Source organism: Musa acuminata, chromosome BXJ3-6 (assembly GCF_036884655.1).
Source record: "Musa acuminata AAA Group cultivar baxijiao chromosome BXJ3-6, Cavendish_Baxijiao_AAA, whole genome shotgun sequence".
NCBI classification, from domain to species: Eukaryota; Viridiplantae; Streptophyta; class Magnoliopsida; order Zingiberales; family Musaceae; genus Musa; species Musa acuminata.
Window position 1 is genome coordinate 24,556,115 of NC_088354.1, and position 27,974 is coordinate 24,584,088.

At 39.9% G+C, this 27,974-nt stretch overlaps 1 pseudogene; it reads left to right on the forward strand.

The window, feature by feature from the left end:
• LOC135641409 (pyrophosphate-energized vacuolar membrane proton pump-like) lies at positions 1 to 23,642 on the forward strand (annotated as a pseudogene).
• The last annotated feature ends 4,332 nt before the right edge of the window (positions 23,643 to 27,974 follow it).

The window sequence follows — 27,974 nt, forward strand, 5'->3', positions numbered from 1 at the left end:
ATGGGGACTGATGTGGAGGAGTATGTTCGAATGTGCCTCACTTGCCAACAAGACAAGGTGGAGCAGCGGAAGTCGGTGGGGCTTTTGGAGCCGTTGCCTGTACTAGAAAGGCCATGGGAGAGCATTTCCTTGGACTTCATATCAAGCTTGCTGACAGTATGGAGACTGGGATCGATACTCGTAGTGGTCGATCGATTTTCAAAGTTTGCAACTTTCATTGTTGCGCCCCTACAATATTCAGCAAAGGAGGCAGCCAAGTTGATGATGAAGAATGTGGTGAAGTATTGGGGAGTCCCGCACAATATTATCAGTGATCGAGACGCTCGGTTCCTGGGACGATTCTGGACCGAGCTATTTAAATTATTGGGGTCTAAGTTATATACTATTTGAGCTATTTAAACAAATCTCGCCAGCAAGGATATTCTTCCTCAACAAACTCAGGCCACAACAAACATCGCCAACAAGGATATTCTGTCTCAACAAGTACTATCCAGGATATTGTGCTGCAACAATCTTATCGTGCTTCAACAAACCCTGCCAATCAAGACCACATGATTCAAGGTATTTTAAAGTTTAAAAATCTGCAAGCTATAGATGAAGTGGATAAATATAGGAATAAAACCATAAAAGGTAAGGATATTGTACGGGAGGAAAATACAAAACCGAAGGATAAGAAAAAGGATGGTACAGTCCATCCAAAGTCGTAGGATGAATACCTTACCACCTTTTCATTTCTTTATTACTGATGAAGATAACATGTTGGAATGTTCGCGGACTTAATAAGCCGGAGAAATGTCGGGAGCTCAACAGAATAATCAAGTCTGCCGCATGTGATATTGTTATTCTAGTAGAAACGAAAATTAAACAATCGCGCGTTCAAGCTCAAAAGAATTTAATATGGCCGGACGCAGAACTGTTTACCAATGACTCAAATGAAACTTTTGGTAGAATATGGGTCTTATGGCATCCTAACTCTATTAATGCTTGGTTTATTTCTGCTACTGATCAATTCATTCATCTTTAAGGTAGAGGACAAAAAGAATGGTTGTCAATTCAATTTCACTAGTATATATGCTTCAAATAGTATGCAAGAAAGAAATACTTTTTGGTCTGACCTGACTAAAATTGTAAATGGCTGTCTCAATGTACCTTGGATTGTTCTTGGAGACTTTAATACTGTTCGGTACACAAATGAAAAAGAGGGGGGTAGACAACTTTCAGAAAGCCAGCTTCAAAGTTTTAATGATTACATTGACACTGCAGCTTTGTTTGATATGAAATCTGTGGGCAATTGGCTCTCCTGGAGTAATCAAGGTGCTGCTAACAGAAAAATAATGGCTCGACTTGATAGGTGTTTGATTAATCATGAATGGTTAACAGTTTACCCAGATTCACTTCTTGAGTATGGTGCTCCTTTGTTTTCTAACCATTCTTTAATGTATATACACGCAGACAAAGCGACACCAAGAGGCAAGAAACCGTTTAGATTCTTTAACATGTGGAGTACTCATCCTCAACTTCTTGATGTTATCAGATCTGCTTGGAATGTTAATGTGCATGGATCCCCCCCTTACATCTTATGTCAAAAGCTCAAAGCCTGTAAAGCAGCACTAAAGGAGTGGAATACAAATACCTTTGGCAATATTACCACCACAGTTTAATTTTGCAGGAAGGAACTAATGTCATTGCAACATGAGCTGCAACTTCAGCCAAATGATGAGAATATTATCTACAAAGAGACAGAAGCCAGAAATAACTTCATGCAAGCCTTAAAACAGGAGGAAAGTTTTGCAAAGCAGAAGTCTCGACAGCATTGGCATACACTAGGAGATTCAAATACTAAATTTTTCTATGCTTCAATTGCTACTCGAAGGGCTGTTAACCGTATCAGCAAATGCAGAGACAAAGATAATAATCTTATTGAGAATTTAGATGAGGTTAAAGCACACATAGAGCAATTTTTTTATTCCTTACTCAATCAAGCTGGGAAAACTAATAACATTCATGTGGAGCCGACTAGAAAACTTGATTCGGAAGCTATTTCAATCCTCAATGCTCCAATTACAGATGACGAAATTGTATGTGTTGTCTTTAAGTCACCAAAGCACAAAAGCCCAGGTCCAGATGGATTTCCAACTGAATTTTACCAAACTGCTTGGTCTATTATTGGAAATGATGTGATTAAGGCTTGCCAACATTTTTTCTCTTCAGGTCATATTCTTAGAGAGATGAATTGCACTTTTATTTCTTTAATTCCGAAGAATGCAGGGGCTGATTCACTAGAGAACTATCGACCCATATCATTATGCAATTTTATTTACAAGATCATCTCCAAAGTATTGGCAAATAGAATGCAAAAGGTAATACACAAGATCATTAGCCCAAATCAAGCTGCTTTCATCAAAGGGAGAAGTATACATCATAAAATTTTGCTTGCTAATGACTTGGTCAAAGATTTGCATTCAAAAGCAAGAGGGACAAAAATATGTTTTAAAGCTGATTTACGGAAAGCCTTTGATTCAATTAATAGGAAATTTATCTATAAGATGCTCCTCGATATGAACTTCCCACAGCAGTGGGTTAATTGGATTCAATCTTGCCTGGAAACTCCAAAGTTTTCGATACTCTTTAATGGCTCACCTATTGGTTTTTTTGGGAGCACGAATGGCATCCGACAAGGTGATCCACTCTCTCCGTATCTCTTTACTATTGCGATGGAAGGACTTGTTGAATCTCGTATTTTGATGATTAAACTCCTTGATATATGTTTATGATTTAATCTGCGTTTTGAGTGACGTAGGGTGCTTCGATCAGGATGAGACAATTCAAGCAGGAACATCATGTTGTGCCGGAGGAACATGTCAGAAGATTGGACGTCGGGCCGGTGGATCGGTCGACGTATCGACAAAAGGCTTCGGGCAGTGGACTCGGGCATCAGGCCAAGAAGAGCGGTTATTATGTCAAGGATATCGGAGTTGCGGAGTCAACTGGCCGATTGGGCAGTAGGCCGCAGGAGAGGACGATGCGCCGAAGAATCAGACGAAGCGTCGAGGGACCAATGACATGCCGGACAACTTGGTTAATTGCTTAGGATTAATTGTCTCGATCGAAGTTTTGTTTTAATTGTGCAGGATTAACTATGATAACGATGAAGACATAAAGCGAAACAAAGTGTCGGAGTCAAGCGCGAAGGATTTGTTGCCAGTTCGAGAGTTCGACGGAAGTCCAAAGGTTCGTCGGGAATGCTACCGGAACTAGCCGAGAATGAAGTCTAGGAGCTTGCCGGGAGTCCGCAGAATGGTTTCCGAGAGTTCATCGGAAGACCGCCGGAAGTTTGCTGGAAGTCGCCAGAAGAAGTCTTGACTTGCGGACTTTGTAATAGCTTAGAAAATGTCTTTAAAATCATAGTTAGCACATTAATTAGGGTTAGGATTAGGTGTTAATCCTATAACCCAAGTAGGGGCCAATTTGGCCCAAGTTCGGACTGGTTTGGGCCAAGTTTGGAGCCAAACCAAGTGAGCTGAAATAGTGAAAGAGGTGGCACCGCCCCAGCCAGGAGGTAGCACCGCCCAGGCTATGTCTCCCAGCGAGACTGGGAGGTGCAACCGCCCCAGTCAGGAGGTGGCACCGCTTGGGGCTCAGTCTTCGAGCAAGACTGGGCGGTGCAACCTCTCTGGCAGAGAGGTGGCACCGCCTGAGCTCGGTCTTCGAGCTCTGCCAGGCGGTGCAACCTCTCCAGTCAAGAGGTGCAACCGCCTGATCCCGGAATTCCGGGATTTGATCGTTTTGAGCTCCAAATTTGAATTGGGTTGGGGCCTATAAATACCCCACCCATTCAGCACTGAAAAGAGTAAGAACTTACCCGAAATCTTGATCTTTTCAGTGGTTCTTAGAGCTCAAAACTGCTAGTTTTCCTCCTCCTTCTGTTCTTCAAGTTTGAGTTGTAAAGAGAGGAGAGAAAACATCAATAAGGGTTGTCTCCTAAGCCCGTCAAAAGGAGTGAATCTGTAAGAGGGTAGTTGGCCTTCGCCTATTGAAGGAAGGCCTCTAGTTGACGTCGGTAACCTCATCGGTGGAGGAAGCCAAAAGTGGAGTAGGTCAAGACTGACCGAACCACTCTAAATCTCTGGTTTGCGTTTATTTTGAGCACTTTATCATTACTGCAAACCTCCTACATAGCTACTGCTCTCTGCGCTTTTACGAACGAGTTCTATGCAGTTTACGTTCACGTCTTAATTCCATTTACAAACTGCAAACTGCTCTCTGCGCTTTTACGAACGAATTCTGTGCAGTTTACGTTTACGTCTTGATTCCATCTACAAACTGCAAACTGTCTCTCTGCGCTTTTACGAATGAGTTCTGTGCAGTTTACATTTACGTCTTGATTTCACTTACAACTGCAAACTATCTTCTGCGCCTTTTTTACGGACAAGGTTCTGTGCAGTTTACGTTCACGTCTTGATTTCATTTACAACTGCAAACTGTCTTCTGCGCTTTTACGAACAAGGTTCTGTGCAGTTTACGTTTAAGTCTTGATTTCATTTAGAACTGCAAACTGTCATCTGCGTTTAGATGCAAACTGCGTTTAGACGCAAACTGCGTTTAGACGTAAACTGCGCTTAGACGCAAACTGCGTTTAGACGCAAACTGCGTTTAGACGTAAGCTGCGTTTAGACGTAAACTGCTCTTAGACGTAAACTGTGTTTAGACGCAAACTGCGCTTAGACGCAAACTGCGTTTAGACGTAAATCTGCGTTTAGACGTAAATCTGCGTTTAGACGTAAATCTACGTTTTAGACGTAAAACTGCGTTTAGACGTAAACTACGTTTAAACGTAAAACTGTGTTTTAGACGTAAACTGAGTTTGGACGTAAATCTGCTTTTAGACGTAAATCTGCGTTTAGACGTAAATCTGCGTTTAGACGTAAAACTGTGTTTAGACGCAAACTGCATTTAAACGTAAGTTGTGTTTAGACGTAAACTACGTTTAGACGTAAACTGCACTTAGTCATAAGTTATCTTTGAGTCGGCTTTTGCTTCAAAACTGATTTTTATCGAACGAACGCAGCTTTTGTTTTTAATCGCTAAAAGATATCCGCTGCACTAATTCACCCCCCCCTCTTAGTGCTCTCGATCCTAACATTTGGTATCAGAGCGGGGTATTTCTCATTTCGGATTTACACCCGAGAGAAATGGCTCTTCAAGAGGGCTTTTCGGTCTTTCATCCACCGTTCTTTAACGGATTGGACTACACTTATTGGAAAACTCGAATGAGAGTTTTCTTGATTTCTCTAAATCTGGATTTATGGAATATCGTTGAAAACGGTTTTCAACTTCCCTCTAAACCGATGAACGAATGGTCGGATTTAGAGAAGAAGTATTTTTCTTTAAACGCAAAGGCTATAAATGCCTTATTTTGCGCTTTGGACAAAAATGAGTTCAATCGGGTTTCTTTGTGCGAAACGGCTTTCAATATTTGGCGTGCTCTTGAAATCACGCACGAGGGAACTAGTAGAGTCAAAGACTCGAAAGTTAATATTTTACTGCATGATTTCAAGCTTTTTCATATGAAACCAAGTGAAACCGTTGTTGACATGTACACCCGTTTTACGGATGTCGTCAATGGTTTAAAATCACTTGGTAAAAGCTTTTCGGATTTTGAACTCGTTAACAAAGTTTTGCGCTCACTTTCTAAAACTTGGGATTCAAAAGTAACTGCTATTCAAGAATCAAAAAACTTGAACCAATTTCCACTTGAAGAACTAATTGGTTCATTGATCACATATGAAATGACGTGCAATGCACGTGAAGAACTTGAGAACCACCTTCCAAAGAATAGGAAGGATTTGGGACATAGAACATTTGAAGACCACTCGAGCATAAGCTCAAGTGATGGTGAACTTAAACTACAAATGAAACGAAAATTAAAAGGCAAAAAGAATCAAACTACTTGCTTTAAACGCAAGAAGAAGAACAAAAATTGGGATGAATCGAGCTCCTCCGAAGAAGAGAAAGTCAACAAAAGCAAGGCGGCAAACTACGCCTTAACAGCCCACAATGATGAGGTAATCGAAATCCCCCTAATTTATTTTGAAATTACTTGATGCTTTCATGATGTATTTTTCTCTTTTAGTTTAGAATTAATTTTCTTAAAAATTACATGTTAAAAAAAAATTATTATGATCATACTAAGTAATTTCGAAAATGATAATATTGCATATTTTATGATAAACAAATAAAATGATCTTGATTGAAAATATGAAATCATGGTTAAGAAGTAATAATGTGCATTACGTTGATTTCCATTGTTATTTCTCGATTTTGATTAAAGATCATGTTTGATTTGAAGAAATGCATAATGATGAAATTAAATATTTCGATTGACAATTTCATGCATGAGATATACATGATGATTTTTGTGATTGATGGTTTTATGATGAAATTCATTTTACGATCCTAAACGTTGATGCATGTTTTCATTTGACATAAATGAAAAGGCATGCTAACATGAAATCGATCACTTAAGATGAAACACTTAAAAAAGGGAAGAAATATATGAATTGATGCTATAAACACTATGCTATGATTATCCCATGCTTGCATCATCAAGAGATATATGAATTGATGCTATGATTGCCAAATTTGCATTATGCCATGTTTGCATCATGCGTTAAGATATCAAGAACTTGTATCGTAATTTTACGCATTGATATCTTACCATATGATGAAATGCTACAATTGATGAACACTTGAAATGTAATCCTCTATCTTATTGATCTTTCAATAAATCTATGCTTGTCATACATGAATTTATTGAATGTAATTTTGAGGATGATTTCAGATTTGTCAAATGCTTGATTCGTATTTACGACATAAGATACACTTTAAATATGAAACATGCTTCAATCATGTTAAATGCTTCAATCATTTTCTATCTCTAGAGTTCTCGATTTTGATGAAATACAAGTGATAAATTCATTTATGATATCTTGTAAATCACTTGAATTATGAATGAGTTTTTTATGATGTGTTAAAAGAATCACTTAAAAAGAAAATGCTTTTCCCATCTAATCGAGATTAATGATTTCATGATATTTTGTGAATCTCGAAATTAATTTTAATGACTTGATTATGAATTTCAAGTTAATGATTTGATTTGAATAAGTTTTATCTAAATCATAATCTTGATCTTGCAAAATTGAAGTCACAAATAATATCCTGTGCTATTCATGAATTGATACTCACAATATGAAAGCATTGATATTCATGACTTGAATTGGATTGAAACATTGTATGCTTAAATTAATCATTCTCCTATGTTTCAAAAATTCCTTAAATGCCTTATGTGATGATTGAAAACTAACTTGCTTTATGATGAATCACGAATCATAACTTGATCTATGATGCCTTGAAATGATTGAAATATTTAACACTTTTATGCTCTACCCCCTACTTTCTTCTTGTTTTCAATGATAAAATGGGGAGAAGTTTTGATCATGCATGGTAGGATATAATTTGACAAAATTGATACCATCATGATATGAAACATTTATGATGTGCAATTATGCATGCAATACTTGTGCTTTCTAATTATGATGTGATGTGTTGCATATGATGTAAATCATGATTTAAAATGCTATGAGTGCTAAGTTACACACTTTGAGAAGAAATTGCTATATTGAAACATTAATGTAATTATGAATGGTGATATGAAATTATGCATGTAATACTTCAACCTATGATAACGATGCATGCAATGATAAAATATTCATGATGAAAAATTGTCTTGACATTCATAACTTGATTATTCATCCTTTGTCATGATTTTGAAATCATTGTAAAAGGAAAACGAACTACAAAACTGTATTCTTCCTTTCTTTTTGACAATGACAAAGGGGGAGATAGCTAGCTTGCACAAGTCAAGAAGATGCAAAAACTTGATTGCTAACTTGCTTATTTCAAGAAGCAAAAATTGTCTTCTTGAAAATCACTATCTTGAATATCTCAAGAAGCAAGACTTGCAACCTGCACATTACAATAGGAAGCAATAATCATGAGCCTACACAAGAAAGTTATCTTGCATTTGCTTTCGAAGTTTTTGCTAGCTTGTATATTGCGAAACTTGTATATTGTAAAAATTGCTAGCTTATAGTCTAAAGAGAAGCGAAAAGTTGCTATCTCAAAAGAAGCATATGTGTTATCTTGCCTATCTCAAGAGGCAAAAATGCTAACTTGCACATCTAGCAAAACTTGACAAATTTGCATATCTCAAGAAGCAAGAGTTGCTTTCTTGAACATCTCTAAATTGTTAGCTTGCATATTTCTAAAAGTGCTATCTTGTATACTGTAAAACTTGCATATCTAAATCTTGATAAGCTTGAATGTTCGAAGCATGATATAACATTTGCTAAATTTTTTTGGCTTCAAAACTGCATGATGATAAAACTTGATATTATGTTTTTCATGCAATGAGTTGAACCAATATCACAAACACTTGATTGTGATACTTCTCCTTTTTGTTGATGACAAAGGGGGAGAAGTATGTTGATGACATGACATGTGATGCATAAGTTTATGCATATGTTCATGTTGACGTGTTGAAAGTATTCATGATGAATATTGCAATGACTTAAATTCAGTTTGAATTCAAGGTTCTATCAATATGGCATATTGATAGGGGGAGTTTGTTTAAACTCTGGGAGTTAAGGTTAACTCAGTTTATGATGACATGTTGCTTAGATTTTTGAATCTAAGAGTTTCTATCAATAAGGCATATTGATAGGGGGAGTTTGTTTAAACTCCGGGAGTTAAGTTTAACTCCGTCATCAAGTAGTTGTCATCATCAAAAAGGGGGAGATTGTTGAATCTCGTATTTTGATGATGAAACTCCTTGATATATGTTTATGATTTAATCTGTGTTTTGAGTGACGCAGGGTGCTTCGATCAGGATGAGACAATTAAAGCAGGAACATCATGTTGTGCCGGAGGAACATGTCAGAAGATTGGACGTCGGGCCGGTGGATCGGTCGACGTATCGACAGAAGGCTTCGGGCAGTAGACTCGGGCATCGGGCCAAGAAGAGCGGTTATTGTGTCAAGGATATCGGAGTTGCGGAGTCAACTGGCCGATTGGGCAGTAGGCCGTAGGAGAGGACGATGCGCCGAAGAATCAGACGAAGCGTCGAGGGACCAATGACATGCCGGACAACTTGGTTAATTGCTTAGGATTAATTGTCTCGATCGAAGTTTTGTTTTAATTGTGCAGGATTAACTATGATAACGATGAAGACATAAAGCGAAACAAAATGTCGGAGTCAAGCGCGAAGGATTTGTTGCCAGTTCGAGAGTTCGACGGAAGTCCAAAGGTTCGTCGGGAATGCTACCGGAACTAGCCGAGAATGAAGTCTAGGAGCTTGCCGGGAGTCCGCAGAATGGTTTCCGAGAGTTCATCGGAAGACCGCCGGAAGTTTGCCGGAAGCTCGCCAGAAGAAGTCTTGACTTGCGGACTTTGTAATAGCTTAGAAAATGTCTTTAAAATCATAGTTAGCACATTAATTAGGGTTAGGATTAGGTGTTAATCCTATAACCCAAGTAGGGGCCAATTTGGCCCAAGTTCGGACTGGTTTGGGCCAAGTTTGGAGCCAAACCAAGTGAGCTGAAATAGTGAAAGAGGTGGCACCGCCCCAGCCAGGAGGTAGCACCGCCCAGGCTATGTCTCCCAGCGAGACTGGGAGGTGCAACTGCCCCAGTCAGGAGGTGGCACCGCTTGGGGCTCAGTCTTCAAGCAAGACTGGGCGGTGCAACCTCCCTAGCAGAGAGGTGGCACCGCCTGAGCTCGGTCTTCGAGCTCTGCCAGGCGGTGCAACCTCTCCAGTCAAGAGGTGCAACCGCCTGATCCCGGAATTCCGGGATTTGATCGTTTTGAGCTCCAAATTTGAATTGGGTTGGGGCCTATAAATACCCCACCCATTCAGCACTGAAAAGAGTAAGAACTTACCCGAAATCTTGATCTTTTTAGTGGTTCTTAGAGCTCAAAACTGCTAGTTTTCCTCCTCCTTCTGTTCTTCAAGTTTGAGTTGTAAAGAGAGGAGAGAAAACATCTGTAAGGGTTGTCTCCTAAGCCCGTCAAAAGGAGTGAATCTGTAAGAGGGTAGTTGGCCTTCGCCTATTGAAGGAAGGCCTCTAGTTTACGTCGGTAACCTCATCGGTGGAGGAAGCCAAAAGTGGAGTAGGTCAAGACTGACCGAACCACTCTAAATCTCTGGTTTGCGTTTATTTTGAGCACTTTATCATTACTGCAAACCTCCTACATAGCTACTGCTCTCTGTGCTTTTACGAACGAGTTCTGTGCAGTTTACGTTCACGTCTTAATTCCATTTACAAACTGCAAACTGCTCTCTGCGCTTTTACGAACGAATTCTGTGCAGTTTACGTTTACGTCTTGATTCCATCTACAAACTGCAAACTGTCTCTCTGCGCTTTTACGAATGAGTTATGTGCAGTTTACGTTTACGTCTTGATTTCACTTACAACTGCAAACTATCTTCTGCGCCTTTTTTACGGACAAGGTTCTGTGCAGTTTACGTTCACGTCTTGATTTCATTTACAACTGCAAACTGTCTTCTGCGCTTTTACGAACAAGGTTCTGTGCAGTTTACGTTTACGTCTTGATTTCATTTAGAACTGCAAACTGTCATCTGCGTTTAGATGCAAACTGCGTTTAGACGCAAACTGCGTTTAGACGTAAACTGCGCTTAGACGCAAACTGTGTTTAGACGTAAACTGCGTTTAGACGTAAGCTGCGTTTAGACGTAAACTGCGCTTAGACACAAACTGTGTTTAGACGCAAACTGCGCTTAGACGCAAACTGCGTTTAGACGTAAATCTGCGTTTAGACGTAAATCTGCATTTTAGACGTAAAACTGCGTTTAGACGTAAACTACGTTTAAACGTAAAACTGCGTTTTAGACGTAAACTGAGTTTGGACGTAAATCTGCGTTTAGACGTAAATCTGCGTTTAGACGTAAAACTGCGTTTAGACGCAAATTGCATTTAAACGTAAATTGTGTTTAGACGTAAACTACGTTTAGACGTAAACTGCACTTAGTCATAAGTTATCTTTGAGTCGGCTTTTGCTTCAAAACTGATTTTTATCGAACGAACGCAGCTTTTGTTTTTAATCGCTAAAAGATATCCGCTGCACTAATTCACCCCCCCCTCTTAGTGCTCTCGATCCTAACAGGACTTAGCTGTATGTTGGAACATGCAGTATTAAATGGCAGCATTAAGGTACCCAATGCTGGCTCTATTCATATATCACATATAACATTTGCAGATGATTTACTTATCTTTCTCCAAAATGATCCAACTTCAGTAAAGAACCTGGCTACTATTATGAATGACTTTGGTATGGTTTCTGGACTTCAGTTAAATCATGCGAAAAGTAAAATATATATGAGCCCTTACGTAGAGGATACGGTCTTTATTGCACAAACTTTGGGAGTTAGTGAGGGAAGCCTGCCAGTTCCTTATTTGGGTCTCCCGCTCATATCCACAGGCATCCACAAAACCCACTGTCAACCTATCCTGCAAAAAATAAAGAATAAAATTTCTTCTTGGAAAAATAGGCTTCTATCAAAAGCAGGACGACTCGAACTCATCCGTTCTGTATTGCACTCCTACTCTATATATTGGTGTAATGTATTTCTTCTGCCTGCTGGACTTCTCCAAGATATTGAACGGGTATTAATGAACTTCTTCTAGAATGACACAAATGATAAGACAATGCATATGGTAAATTGGGATAGCATTTGCAAACCGAAAGATGAAGGGGGGCTAAACTTGAGAAATAATAGAGATTGGAATCAAGCATGCCTGGTATAACAATTGTGGGATCTTTTGCAAAACAAATGTTCCTAATGGTCACAATGGGTTTCTACTAGGTATCTTTCAAAGGAATCAATCTGGGAAATTTCAACAAGAACATACCACTCTACAGCTTGGAAAGAAATTTTAAATGCAAGGAATTGGCTAATCAAACATATTTCTTATGCAATCTCTTCTAGAACTAGTACTAATATGTGGTACGATCCTTGGGTGAATGGGAAGAGTATATTTCAATTATATGGCGACAGAATACGAAAAGATCTTGGGGCTCCCAAAGATTGGAAGGTTTCCGAGTTCATTGCTAACGGTACCTGGTGTCTCCCTAATCCTATTTCTCCCGGATCGACCGGGATCACAAAGACACTCCTTATGTACATGGTAGGCCCTTCTCAATAAACTACCTACAATAGACAATATGAAAAGAAGAGGTATCTATCATGTTAACCGATGCTCCCTTTGTTTGCAACAAGAAGAAACTGTTGACCACCTCTATTTTGCTTGTGATTATACAAAATGGATATGGAAGGAGATTCTCCAGCGATTTGAACTCAATAGACTGCCGCAACCAAACTTGCACCAAGAACTAGGCGACCTTATGCAATGTTTCTCAAGAAAAGGGCCTCTTACACAACTGGCAAAGGTTACTTTCAGATGCGCTATTTGGTGGATGTGGAAGGAGAGATGTAATAGAATCTTTGAATGTCAACACACAAACAATGCTCAGCTCTTGAAAGAGATTATTAGAGACTCAAGATCCTGTTTGGAGCATGATCTCAAAATCGAGCACTTCACCCGAAGAGAAAAAGATATCTTTATCAAATTTAATTTTGCTATTAGCTAAAGATCTTGGGAATGATGCCAAATAATGTACCCACAGGTAGTTATAGTCTACAGCATGTGTAGTCATAACTATCGCATTCGCACTCTATGAGTTACTTGGCTTTGTCTATGACTTGTATAGATAAAGCTATTTGTAGAAACTTTACACATAATCAATTTACTTTTACTTACCAAAAAAAAAAAGTTATATACTTCTCCACAAGCCTCCACCCATAGACATATTGCCAACCAGCGAGATTGTGTGAAACTGTTGGACATAGCCCAATTCTCCTACAACTTGCAACCGAGCTCTGCATCCAACAAGAGCCCCTTCAAGATCATTACAGGGCAACAACCGTCGACTCCTCACACCCTGGCTATCGGATACATTGGGAGTAGTCTGTCAGCATATCACTTTGCCAAAGAATGATGCCAAAATGTAGATATTACGTGGGCTTACTTGGAGAAAGCGACTAAAAATATGAAGAAATGGGCCGACTTGGAAAGGCGATCGCAAGAGTTCAAAATCGATGATTTGGTGTTGGTGAAGCTCCAACCAACATCACTCCAATTCTTTAGGAATAAAGTACACAAAGGATTGGTGTGCAAGCATGAAGGGCCCTTCCCAATTATCAGTAGGGTGGGCAACGTCTCCTACAAGTTGCAATTGTCGACGTGGCTCAAAATCCATAATGTTTTTCATGCCAGCAACTTGAAAGCCTACCACTCAGATCTATAAGATGCTTCCCAAAGTGTTCCAACTCGGCTACCCCCCACCAGAGCCTCCTACGAAAAGCAAGTTGAAACCATTCTGGCCAATCGCAAGATAAAGCTACCCAATGGAGCTGAGCAGACCGAGTACTTGGTGAAGTGCCAAAAGCTTCCTTGAACTGAAGCCAGTTGGGAGCGCGAAGATGCCCTATGACGTGAAGAAGCAATCATCAACAACTACCAACAAGCATCGACGAGGGCGTCAATAGTTTAAGTGGGGGAGAATGTCACGAACGGTCGTCGCACACTCGCAACAACTTTATTCAACGAACTGTTCATCGCTTTTGCATGCTTGAACAGAGACATGACAGCCTGTTTTGTCTTGGTTTTGTGTGTTTTTTCTTGTAAAAATACATGTTCGAACGGGTTGCAATGCACAGTGCGACCGCTCACCGCGCCGGGCCAAAAAGCCCAAAAATGGCTCCATTTTCGTGTGTCACGGGCTGTTTTCTGCAGCGCACGAAATGTCAGCCATCTCAACACCCTAGAACCCCCTCGGGTGGCATAGGGTTGGATGGGGCTTCGATATATTGTCGGGCATTAAACAATCTTCACAAGTTCGCACGTTTTCTTACGAGAACTTGCCTTCGCGCCTGGCACCCAGTGAGCAGTTGTTTGTGGACTTGCAACTATTCGTTCTACCTTCTAAAGTCCTTATTTTCCTCCTCTCTCTTTCTCCTATGCACACAAGGTGCTTGCTGAATTGCTTGTAAAGCTTCCCACTTTACGAGACGTCGGGATTTGTCCGTCGCTCGTTTTCAATCTAATCAACTTTCTGTTTTACAGGTCCTTCGGGACCTATACGAGGTTGCAACTAGGCTGACCCTTTGCGAACATATATGTCGCAAGGATGCCTCAAGACTTAGGCAATCCCAACTAAGTCCGAGAAGTTAACGCAAGGGTGCGTCGCGACTGAGGCAACTTAAGCTAAGTTCGCGTCTTGGCCGCAAGGGTGCCTCACGACTTAGACAATTCCAGCTAAGTCTGTGACAATACACTTTAGTATGCCATCTATTTGCAAGTGATAAGAAGCATTCATATCCTTCCAGAAGGTGCTAGAAAAAACTTTATCTCGATCACTAGCAATGGAACGTGAAATTCTATACAACTTCACTATATTCTCAACAAAAGGACAAGCAACACTTACAGCAGTGTAAGGATGTCGTATAGCACAAATATGAGCATAGTTTGTCAGTCCAAGCATCATCAGGAATAGGAAGAGACTAAAGCAAGTTAGGGGTATCTCACCTTTATGGCGCTAGCAAACATCACATTTTGCAATAAACTTCTTGATGGTTTTCTTCATACCCTTCTAATAAAAAAGTTAATAGATGCATTTGTATGTATGAAGCAATCTAGAATGACTCGCAGTTGGTGATGAGTGAAACTCCTTCAAAATTATATTCTAGCAAGAAGAATTTGGTGCAAAGACAATTATGCCCTTATAGTGCAAATCTATGAGATTCCAACTGTAATTAGGAATAGAAGTTAGATCTTTTTCTAGCTTTGTAATAATATCTTGAATTTTAGGATCATCCAACCATTCACTCCTAATAAGTTCTAGCGTTATATAAGTAGAAATAGAAATAGCCACTAGTTCAGCTTGCTTTGGAAGGCGAGAAAGTGCATTTGCAACTAAATTTTCAACTCCCTTCTTTAAATAATCTCATTGTCAATATCCAATGGCTTAGTGACTCATTTTTGCTGCTCTAAAGAAGAAACCTTTTACTCAAGAAAATATTTTAGGCTTTTGTGATCGATGCGTATTTGAAACCGTTGACCAATTAAGTAAGGCCTCCACTTAGTGACTATATGAACAATGGCTAACATCTCCTTGTTAAACATATAAACTCAAATGAGATGGGGAAAGTGCCTTACTAGTATAAACAATTGGACGACCTTCGTGCATTAGTACAACTCCAATGCCCACTCTTGAAGCATCAGATTCAATCACAAATAACTTGTTTAAATCTGGTAAAGTAAGAACTAGCGTAGTCGTCATTGCATACTTTAGATAAATAAAAGTTTGAATAGCTTCTTCTATCCACTTAAATGCATCTTTCTTCTAAAGTTATGTTAAAGGAGCATTGATTTTGCCATAATTCTTCACAAACTTCCGATGATAACTAGTGAGTCCTAAAAATCCCCTTAGAGCCTTAATTGATTTTGGAATTGGCCAATCTTTCATTGCTTGGATTTTGGAAGGATCAACTGCAACACCCTCTCGCGAAACAACATGGCCAAGATATTCCACCTCAAATTGCGCAAAGCTGCATTTTGATTTCTTGACAAAAGGATAATATTCACAAAGAAGGGTAAAAACAACCCACAAATGTAATAAATGACTTTCTAAGGATGGGCTATATATCATAATATCATAAAAGAAAATTAGAATAAACTTATGAAGATGAACTCGAAAGATATCATTCATTGAACTCTAAAAAGTAGATAGCACATTGGTTAACCCAAAAGGCATTACCAAAAATTCATAATGTATTCTAAAGGCAGTTTTTTGAATGTCATCTTCATGTACACGAATTTGGTGATAGCATGACCGTGAATACAGTTTAGTGAAAACTTGTGCATCTCCCAATTCGTTAAGTAACTCATCCACTATTAGAATTAGATACTTATCTTTTACTGTAATATTATTAAGTGCTCGATAATCTACACATCCGCCAAGAACTATTTTTTTTCCTTACTAATAAGATTGGAGAGGAATATGGACTAACACTAGCCCTTATGACCCCTACTTAAGCATCTCCTTAACGATTTTCTCTATCTCTGTCTTTTAAAAGTGTGGATATCGATTGGGCCGAATATTAGTTGGTGCACTCCCAAGCAGTAGAGGAATTCAGTGATTATATGATCGAAGAGGTGTAAGTCATTGTGGTTCTGCAAATACATCCATAAGTTATCCGAGTAATCAATGAACATTTTCATCTTGTTCAAGTATTGTAGCTTCCTCTTTACTGCTTCATAATTGTACCAAAACTCCATGGTGTGCCTTCAAAGAACCCTCTCCATTCTATGGCTAATAATAGTTGTGACCTTACTACCACGCTTTCCCTTTAGTATCACTCACTTTCCATTGATAAAAAAATTTATAATTAATTTAGAAAAATTTCAAGAGACATCACTCAGAGTTAATGTTGGGAAATCTTAGGGGCGACATCAGATGCGCAGCGGAAGAATAAGAAAACAAATTCCCCAATTCCTAACGAGATGTTCATCGTCGTGCGAAGATTGGTGCGCAAAATCTGCGAAACTGAAAAACTGCGTATAGAATAGATTGTGTTACCTAAGAAGATCGTATATCCCTGTTTCCTTGTAGATCCTTAGGAGAGGGTGAAGGAGGTCAAGCGTTCTCCTCTCTAACGGTGATCCACACAGCAGGGCTGCGACGACGCTCCTCAAAACTCCAGGCCTTCTCTGAGAGGTGGAGAGGGGAAGGAGAATAGGAGAGGCAAGCAAAGGCTCTAGCCTATGAGGCTCTGAATCCCTCATATTTATAGAGGTCCCCTGTCAAACCCTAATGGATCCTCCCCTAGTGGGTATTGGATCTGCATCTAATAACCCAAGTCTTTTAGATTACTGGATCTCTATCCAATAATCTCTCATGGGCTCTTATTGGATCTCGTCCATGGGATCCAATAATTCAGGAGCTTATTGGATATCTAATAAGACAAGGGCTCCGTCGGATATCTCATATCCGAACCTCTACTCATTGCAATGCCTACCATATGCGTGTGACCCTCTAGGCCCAATATTGAGCTGGCCGTGAGTCATACCTATCAGAACTCCTTCTAACTCAGTAAATTATTATCTCTATAATAATTCACTCGACTCATCGACTACGAACGTACTAGGCCACTATGCCGTAGTCCCCAGACGATACAAGGGAATCCAATCCATTGGACCTGTCTGTCCTCAATTACCATGTACCTATAGTCCCTTATCCATCTAATATCCCAGAGGCCGTATATCGAGCATGGTGCTGTCAGACCCATATGGTTTCTACTCGAGTCTCGCTCTAATCGGATTCTCTCGGAGAACTCTTTCTCTCTCAACCCGAATGACCCTAGCCAAGGATTTGTCTGAGCAAGAACACATGGGATATTCCTCTCATGACGTCGAGAGTGGATAATCCTCTATCGACACTCAATAGCCCTCGTAAGGTCGACTACCACTCCTAATGACCAGTTGTATTAGATTTGGGACAGCCAAACCTATAAGTCTGGTATCAAAGAGTGGAGCACTCATACAGGACATCCTTGGTATCTCAAGTCTAAGGACCAGATATACCACTAGGACTACGGAATCACTGTCTGACAATAAGGTATCATCAACCATCCAGCATTCTGTAAGCGGATCAATCAGTGAACTCATTCTCCAATGAGCACCTGTACTGTATCCCTAGTGTCCCTACATGAGCAGCTATGAGACCAACTGCATCCATCATATGGACAGGTATACGGCACACTAGTCTGTCCGGTTATCATGATGACCATCTCGAGTAACCTATGACCGGGATTATTTAGGATACGTGTTTAAAGGTGAATTGATCTCATTTTCATGATCTCATCACGATCCGATTCCCATTGCACAAATTCAAGGACATCACAATATATATATGTGCATATATGCAATAGTTATAAAGTGATATATGCCAAAATATAATTAGTAAAAAAATTATGTATCAAGTCACACGTGTCATCACTCACGTGATTAGCTTGTTGGGCACCTATGACTAGTAGTTAATAGCCACTCAATTCCAAGCACAACCTCATAGTCCTCCAATGGTAGTAAGAAAAAATCCATGAGCAATTCTTGGCCCTTTATAACAAGCTTCACTTTAGAACACTTACTATCATAAGTTAAAATTCGTACATCAGCAACCTTTACCTCGAACGTATCACAACGTTCAATACGATAGGTCAATCGCACAACAACCATAAAATCGCACAACAACCATATTATCCATAAAATTGTTGGTACTACCAATATCAATCAAAACAGTAACAAATTGACATTTCAAAAGCCCTTCAACTTTCATAGTTTGAGGATTAGAATAGCCAGCCAATACATGAACAGTATGTATGACAGGTTTAATGATCTCATCATTATCAGTACCGTCATGATCAGAGTCTACAGCCTCAATCTCTAGTTCCTCCTCAATTGATTTAATCATCAAAAGTTTTCCTTACTTGGATCGATGCTCCCTACTCCACTTTTCATCACAATGCCAGCACAAACCCTTTATTGATCGTTTTTTGAGTTCCTCTTGAATTAGTCTTCTTGTATTATAATTCCGATTAAAAATGGTTGAAGTAATTGACTTACTAGTCACCTATTTATTAACGCTCCTGGTTCAATGATATTTCATATTAAGTTTTTCTTCATGCAATCATGCAAAAGAAATCACAACTGTCATAGTGCGAGATTGGCGAGTCTTAACTTCACAACGAATGTCTGAATTAAGACCTTTAATGAATGTTCCCACCAATTACCTTTCAGATCAATCTTTAGCCCGATTTGATAGTCGTTCAAATCGACTTTAATACTATAACATAGTAGAAGTCTAGTGAATCTTGGCAAGTTGCTTGTTAACATTTTTATATTCGAATTGTCCAAAATAAACAAGAAGCCCTTTCTTAAATTGCTCTTACGAGAGAACTCCACAACAAGTTTTATATCAATCATACTATTGAATAGCATCCCCATCTAGTTGGATTGAAGCTATTTCCACTTTAGAATCATTTGGAGTTCTATGAAAGCAGCAAAATTTCTCTGCTCTAGAAATTCAATCGATCGGATCTTCATCTTCCCATCTAGGAAATTCTACTTTTATGCGAGGGTAGCCAGTATCATGATCTTGGTAATCTCTCCCTATGACGTCAAATCAGTTTAGTTGTTTAATGGTAGGAGTTCTATGAAAGCAGCAAAATTTCTCTGCTCTAGAAATTCAATCGATCGGATCTTCATCTTCCCATCTAGGAAATTCTACTTTTATGCGAGGGTAGCCAGTATCATGATCTTGGTAATCTCTCCCTATGACGTCAAATCAGTTTAGTTGTTTAATGGTAGAAGCTGAACTTCCATGTTGTTGATTTTTGCTAAAACTCTCAAGCAAACTCTATTTTAAATCATTGAGAGTTTCTTATACTCTGCTCTCAATTTTTGCTTACAAGGCTTCAAATCGAGATTTCATAGAATTATTATCATTACGTGTGATTGTAGATCTACAATTCCTAAGTTTTGTTTTTGATTTCAAGTCAAAGGCATAAGCACTGCTTACTTGGTGTTGAAGGTGAAGTCGTCGTTGCCGGCACGGGTATCGAGGCCTGTGGCGATGTTGAAGAGGAGATTGAGGGAACGTCGAGGAAAAACTCAAAAACTACTATCATTACTAAGGAAAACTAAATAGAAAAATAATGATTAATATCAAATCCCTAAAATTAAGAACTTCTAAAATTTAGGAATCCTAACAACTTAATATGAAAAATAATCTTTACCTCTCGATGATAAACATTCATTTTTTTAGAGATGAATCTTCAGTCACAATTGAAAATCTTCAATCAAGAATGAACATGATTTGTTTTATTTTTTTCTGCATTTGCTTCATTTTTCTTTTCATTGAGTAGATGTTGTCATGTGACAACTTATTACTTATGCAAAATATCTCTAAACTAATCAAATTTATTTAAATAAGAGAAAGATTAAATTGGTCAATGATGCGGAGTTGTGTGTAAACTTTGACTTTATCAATATGACGACCTCAACATAAGACTTTGGCCATTGTGTTTAAATATCGAATCCACCTAAGATTAACATTCCTCATTTTTCTATTAATTTTATCATTCCTTTTTTGCCCATATTGTTCAATTTAAAAGCTTAATCTTTCAATTTAAAAGCTAAGAGTAAGCAAAGATATTCGGTAACTTTGTTTAATTCAACAGGAGCAACTTCTTTCCTCTTCACCGAATACCAGTATGTTGGAGTCTTCATGGCTGTTTTTGCAGCCCTAATCTTCCTCTTTCTTGGCTCTGTTGAATGCTTTAGCACACAAAGCCAGCCATGCACCTATCTATAGCAAGGACAAGTACTGTAAACCAGCACTTGCAAATGCTGTCTTTAGTACTGTATCGTTCTTGCTCGGTGCTGTCACCTCTGTGGTGTCTGGTTTTCTTGGGATGAAAATTGCAACATATGCCAATGCAAGAACAACTCTAGAAGCAAGGAAGGGTGTTGGAAAGGCATTTATTACTGCATTCAGATCTGGTGCAGTTATGGGTTTTTTGCTGGCTTCAAATGGCCTTTTGGTGCTTTACATTGCGATAAACCTGTTCAAATTGTATTACGGTGATGACTGGGAAGGCCTTTTTGAAGCGATTACTGTTTATGGTCTTGGTGGTTCCTCCATGGCACTCTTTGGAAGAGTAGGTGGAGGTATCTACACTAAAGCAGCTGATGTTGGTGCTGATCCGGTTGGTAAGGTTGAGAGGAACATTCCTGAAGATGACCCTCGGAACCCAGCTGTAAGTTGTGTTGTCTTAGGTGGAAAGATTTCTGTCGATGTTACATTGCTAGTGTTCAGTCATTTACTGAAGCATGCAAAGTATTTATTTCTTTTAGATCTATGTTAACTTTGTGCCTTTCTTTGTTTCTACGTGACCCTCAAAATTATATAACTGATATCTAGAATGTCATATCAGAATCATAAGAAGATGTCTAGAATATCATCATATTCAGGTTCTTGCTAGTACTTATATGGCATGAAACATTTTCTTGTCGCAATTAATATTCTAGATACATTTTACAGGTGATATTTGACAATGTTGGAGATATTGCTGGGATGGGATCTGATCTGTTTGGCTCGTGCTGAGTCCTTATGTGCCACCCTGGTTGTAGGCTCTATTTCTTCCTTCGGGATTAACCATAATTTCACTGCAATGTGCTACCCCCTACTTGTTAGCTCCATTGGTATCATCATTTGCTTGATAACTACACTTTTTTGCTACTGACTGAGCCTCCACTTAAGAGACAGCTCATAGTCTCCACTACTCTTATGACTGTTGGCATTGGAATTATTAGCTGGATAGCTCTCCCATCTTCCTTTACCATCTTTAATTTTGGTGAGCATAAGCAAGTGAAGAACTGGTAAAGTAAACTATCACTTGATTAAAAGAGTAGGATCTTAAGAAAAAACTGACCTCCCCTGATTTTATTGCTACTGAGCTGTTCTTCTGTGTTGCAATAGGATTATGGGCTGGTCTGGTTATTGGGTTTGTCACAGAGTATTATACAAGCAATGCTTACAGATTAGAGAACTTTAATTGTTCCTTCCATGAATTGTATCACGTCTCTTCTTACACTACCCCTTTTGCAGCCCCGTGCAAGATGCTGCTGACTCATGTCGAACTGGTGCTGCCACTAGTGTCATTTTTGGGCTTGCTTTGGGATATAAATCTGTCATCATACCAATTTTTGCTACTGCTGTCAGCATTTTTGTTAGTTTTAGTTTTGCTGCCATGTATGGCATTGCAGTTGCTGCCCTTGGCATGTTGAGCACTATAGTAACTGGGCAGGCTATTGATGCCTATGGTCCCATCAGTGATAATGCTGGAGGCATTGCTGAGATGGCCAGCATGAGCCATAGAATTCGTGAGATAACTGATGCACTGGATGCTGCCGGCAATACTACTGCAGCTATTGGAAAGGTACCATTAGCTTTATGCAAAATCTTCTGCAGGTCCACTATGTACTAATCTATTAAACAGTGGCATGAAAAACTTATTTTATGGTGTTATATGAGGAAATTTCCATGCATTCAGCAGTGGACTTCTACATTAGATAATGTTGGACACTGAACATGGTGGTTTCAATCTCAAGATGAAGTTTTGTGGATTGTTGCATTAAGAGGCTTCTTTGAGAACCAAATCCCATCATTTCTTAGGCGTTTAGTGGAGTTTTACCTAACATCTGGAATTTTAGATCCTTCCACTTTCTTATGCCTTTATTGATCTCTCCATTTTTTGCTTTGGTTTAAAGTTTGAACACTTATCATGGCTCTTACATGTTTATTACTCTTCTAACATCTAGTTTATGAGTATGGAATTTACATTTACAATACTTGCCTTTTTTAGGGATTTGACATTGGTTCTGCTGCCCTGGTGTCCCTTGCGCTCTTTGGTGCTTTTGTGAGTAGAGCAGCAATCAAACTGTGGATGTTCGCACACCAAAAGTCTTCATTGGGTTGATTGTTGGTGCAATGCTGCCTTACAGGTTCTCAGCCATGACCATGAAGAGTGTTGGTAGTGCAACTTTGGAGATGGTTGAGGAAGTCTGTAGACAGTTCAACAGCATTCCTGGGTTCATGGAGGGCAATGCAATGCCCGATTATGCCACCTGTGTTAAGATTTCCACAGATGCTTCAATCAAAGATATGATTCCTCCCGGTGCCCTGGTGTTGCTCACGCCTCTAATTGTTCGAACCTTCTTTGGTGTGGAAACCCTAGCTGGCGTTCTCGCAGGTGCCCTGGTTTCTGGAGTTCAGGTATGTGAAAAGTAGCCAAGCTTATCTGTACTAGAGAATATTGTGCATCTCATATTGATGGTTGTTCGTTCCCTTTTGCCAAACAGATTGCTCTCTGCATCAAACACCGGTGGTGCATGGATTAGCAAAGAAGTATATTGAGGTAAGTTTACTGCCATTAAGGTCTAATATTTGTGCATCGATGTCCACTATCATACTTAGCATCCCTTGCTCATAGTGGTATGTAGGAGGATATATGGATGCATGACATTGGATATACTTAGCCATTTTTCAGTTATGATAAAAGTTGCTTAAGTTGTGGGGTTTAAACTTGTTGCTGACCTGAGCATCCGTATCTAATGTCAAGTTGTATTGTTCTGGCTGGTGCGTTCGAGCATGCTAGGACTCTTGGGCCTAAAGGATCAACTGCCTACAAGGCTGCTTTCATCGGCGACACCATCGAAGATCCTTTTAAGGACACCTCTAGGCCATCACTCAACATCCTCATCAAGCTGCTGATGGCAGTAGAGTTGCTATTCTTTGTGGCTCATTGTTATGGACTTAACTGGTTTTACCTAAGTTGTGCGGTACCCTTGTGTGTCCGTCCACAAAGGTCAGTGTTAGGACTCTAGCTAGGAGAGTCCTAATTGAGAGGGACATTCTGTTAGGACTCTATTAGGACTCTAGCTAGAAGAGTCCTAATTGAGAGGGACATTCTGTTAGGACTCTAGCTAGGAGAGTCCTAATTGAGAGGGACATTCATGTAGGAGGTTTTTTCTTAGAGAAGAATTAGGAGTTGTAAGGGAATAGGAGTCTTGAGTAGGAGTCCTATTAGGAGTTGGTTAGAAGTAAGAGTCTTAAGTAGGAGTCCTATTAGGAGTTAGGGTTTAGAAGCCCTATAAATAGTCATGTATTCCTCCTCTTTTCATAAGCAATAGATGAATCTTTTCTGCAGCCTTTAAGCAGCAACTTAGAGGGAGGAACCCCTATAGAGTTCCAAGGAGACCGATCCCCTAAAGAGATCAACCCCAAGTTTAGAATCTGCAAGGGTTCTATCACCTGGTATCAGAGCAGCATTCTTGGCATCTCGCTGCCCTTCCACTGCCATCCATCAACCATCTCACAACTGTCCAAAGCAATTCCCACAATTGCTTAAAAGATCGTCGCCAAATTCTGCCATCATCTCCACCACCGTGGATCATCCCGTGAATTGCAACATGTTTTGGTTTCCTACCTTACTATTGCTGCAATTTAGTTATCCCTATTTGAAAATCCAAAAAAAAAAAAAAAATTTGTTCCTATATTGCTGCATAAACTTTTCGTCACAAAGTTTTCATCTCTACAACGAAAGATACATTGCAGAATTTCAGCCGCATAGCATTGTTTGTTTGATCTTGATACTATATTTTCTCTATCATATCAACTAAGATATTACTATCAATTCCCTCCTCAAATCTCTCAAATTTTTGGTGGAGATTTCGTCGAGAAACCGTTGTTTCTTCGACGATAATTCTGCTCTTACAAGACAACACAATTCTACAACAAACTTTCACTGATTTCTATCAAACCTATACATGCCTTTAACCCGTCAACAAAAGAGAGATCTTAACATCATAGATTTGGAGTCATATACTATGGCATCTGAGGAGGCAATCAATGCTAAATTTGAAGCCTTTGAGGCATGAATGGAGGATAAGATTCAGACTCTCCTTACCAAATTCAGTTTGGGCCGACCACCAAGCCCGAAGAAATCACATCAAGGAGAGAGCTCTAACCAATCACATCATGCCCAAAGAGATGACTTCCAAGAGAGGGGAGGCTCTATGACTGACCCCAACTATTCGTGCATGAGAGTGGACTTCCCTAGATGGGAAGAAGGAGACCCAATTGGATGGATCTCGCGCGTGGGGCGATATTTTCGGTACCATAAAACTGTGGATGCATCCATGGTGGAAATTGCAGCTATACATCTTGAAGGGGATGCCATACAATGGTTTGACTAGTTTGAACACACTTATGGAGTCCTTTCATGGCGACAATTCAAAGAAGGACTACTGATCCGCTTCGGACCAACTTATTACGAGAACATTGACGGATAACTAGCAAAGATCCGACAAACCTCCACCATTCAGGAGTACCAAACCAGGTTTGAAAGATTATCTAATCAAACTCGTGATTGGTCTGAAAAACAACTGTTGGGGACTTTTATTGAGGGCTTAAAGTCGGAGATCCGGGGAGAAGTTAAGGCGCGACAACCATACACGCTTATGGCAGCCATCTCTTTCGCACGACTTCAAGAGGAGCGATTGAACCATGAAGCCCGGAGGACTAGGATCACTCCACGACCTACAATACTAAAGCCCTCAGCCCCCTACTATCAACCGAGTCCCTGCACCGAAAAGGTTAACAAGAGAAGAACTTCGGGAGCGATCTGCGAAGGGGTTATGTTGGCATTGTGACGAGCCGTGGAGCCGCGAGCATCGCTGTAAAAAAGGTAGACTTCTTATGATTGAACTAGTAGAAGAAGAGGTCATTGAACATCTAGAAGAGAGCATTGAACATGAAGAAGAAGATATGGAAGAAGAACCACAACCGACCGACATTACGGTACATGCACTAACCGGCTACTCAAATCCACAAACGATGAAAGTTGGAGGCCTTCTCAAACAACAGCCGATCACTGTTCTCATCGACATGGGTAGCACTAATAACTTCCTGAATAGTAAGGTTGCTGCTCGGATGACACTGCATATTGAAGGTTGCAGCAAGTTCGATGTAAAGGTTGCCGACGGCAGAATCCTAAAGTGCGACCAAAGATGCCCGCAGGTGAAACTATTACTGCAAGACCAAGAAATTATCACCGATTTCTTCCTCCTACCAATCAATGACTATGAGGCAGTGCTTGGTATAGAATGGCTGACTACACTAGGTGATGTCTCTTGGAACTTTTCTAAATTAATTATGAAATTCTACTGTAACGGCAAATATATCATCCTACACGGGAAGCGCGGAAGCAACGTTACCACTGTTTCAACCCAACGAATGGAGAAAGTTTTGCACAAGGTAAATGGTGGCTTTTTGATGCATCTCCAGCCACAACCAGAAGAGAAGAAAATAGAAATTGAAGATCAAAATCTTACCTAATTGCTTACTGAATTTGTCGACATATTTGTTGAACCGCGCGGTCTTCCTTCTTCTTGGCAACATGACCATCGAATTCCAATCCTTCCGGGCAAGCCACCAGCGAACACTCGACCGTACCGATATCCTCACCTCCAGAAAGTTGAAATTGAAAAGATCGTAAAGGAGATGCTTGAAACAGGGGTGATTCGGCCAAGTTGCAGCCCCTATTCCTCACCGGTGCTACTTGTACGCAAGAAGGACGGAACTTAGCGGATATGCATCGACTACCGAGCTTTAAATGGCATCACCGTCAAGGACAAGTACCCAATACCAGTGGTGGATGAACTTCTTAATGAATTGAAAGGAGCTCGAGTCTTCACGAGGTTGGACCTCCGATCCGGTTACCACCAAATTCGGGTATGTGACGATGACATTCCAAAAACTGCATTTTGCACACATGATGGCCATTATGAATTCTTGGTAATGCCTTTTGTACTCACTAATGCTCCTTCAACTTTTCAAAGTCTCATGAATGATATATTTCGGAGCTTTCTTCGTAAATTTGTGCTGGTATTTTTCGATGATATTCTCGTTTACAGCCCTTCTCTTGAGACTCACTTTCAGCATTTACGGATTGTTTTGACGATCCTTCGGGAGAATACTCTTTTTGTTAAGCAACCAAAGTGCAGCTTTCTCTAGCAAAAAGTAGAGTACCTTGGGCATATAATATCAGAAGAAGGAGTGGCGATAGACCCAACAAAAATTGAGGCAATGCAAGGCTGGCCGAAACCTACAAATGTGAAATTACTGCGGGGGTTCCTTGGACTAACGGGCTACTACCAAAAATTTGTTAAGGACTATGGGAAGATCAGTGCACCACTCACTTCTTTACTGAAAAAAGATGCTTTCTAATGGTCGGACAAAGCCTCTGCTGCCTTCGACAAACTTAAAGCAGCCATGACAACAACGCCGGTGCTTGCGCTACCAGATTTCAATAAACCCTTCATCATTGAGGCCGACGCATCTGGAGTCGGAATTGGAGCCGTTCTCATGCAAAATGGTCGACCACTCGTATACACTAGCAAGACATTATCTCCCACCCATCAAAACATGTCAGTATATGATAAGGAGATGCTTGTTATTGTACACGCAGTAACGAGGTGGAGACCCTACCTGATTGGCTGGCGATTTCAAATTATAACTGACCATAAAAGCCTCAAGTACTTTTTGGAGCAAAAGATATCATCCCCTGAGCAGTAAAAATGGGTAACCAAACTTCTTGGATTTGATTATGAAATTATTTACAAAAAGGGGAAAGAAAACGTTGTTGTAGATGCACTCTCACGGCTACCTGAACAAGCTAAGGTTTCAGCCATCTCCCTTCCTACCACTGGTCTCCTCGAGGACATTAGGGAAGAATGAAAGAAGGATCCAGAGATCAGCAACATCATAAAAAAATTGGAGGAGGTTCCAAGTGCAATAGCCCACTACACCTGGGATTCGAGGGATCTATGCTATAAAGGTTGCATTGTGCTTATACCTGACTCCCCTTGCATCGCAATCATCTTGCATGAAATGCACTCCATACCTTCAGTAGGGCACTCTGGATTCCTAAGAACCTACAAAAGAGTGAAGCAGAATTTTTATTGGAGAGAGATGAAAAAAATTATTGCTGAATATGTGGCACAATGTGATGTATATCAACAGCACAAGGGTGAAACTGTGACAAATCCAGGGAAGCTACAACCACTACCCATACTAGACTCAGTGTGGACTGACATCTCCATGGACTTCATTGAAGGGTTGCCATCTTCCAAAGGTAAAAGCACGATTCTCGTGGT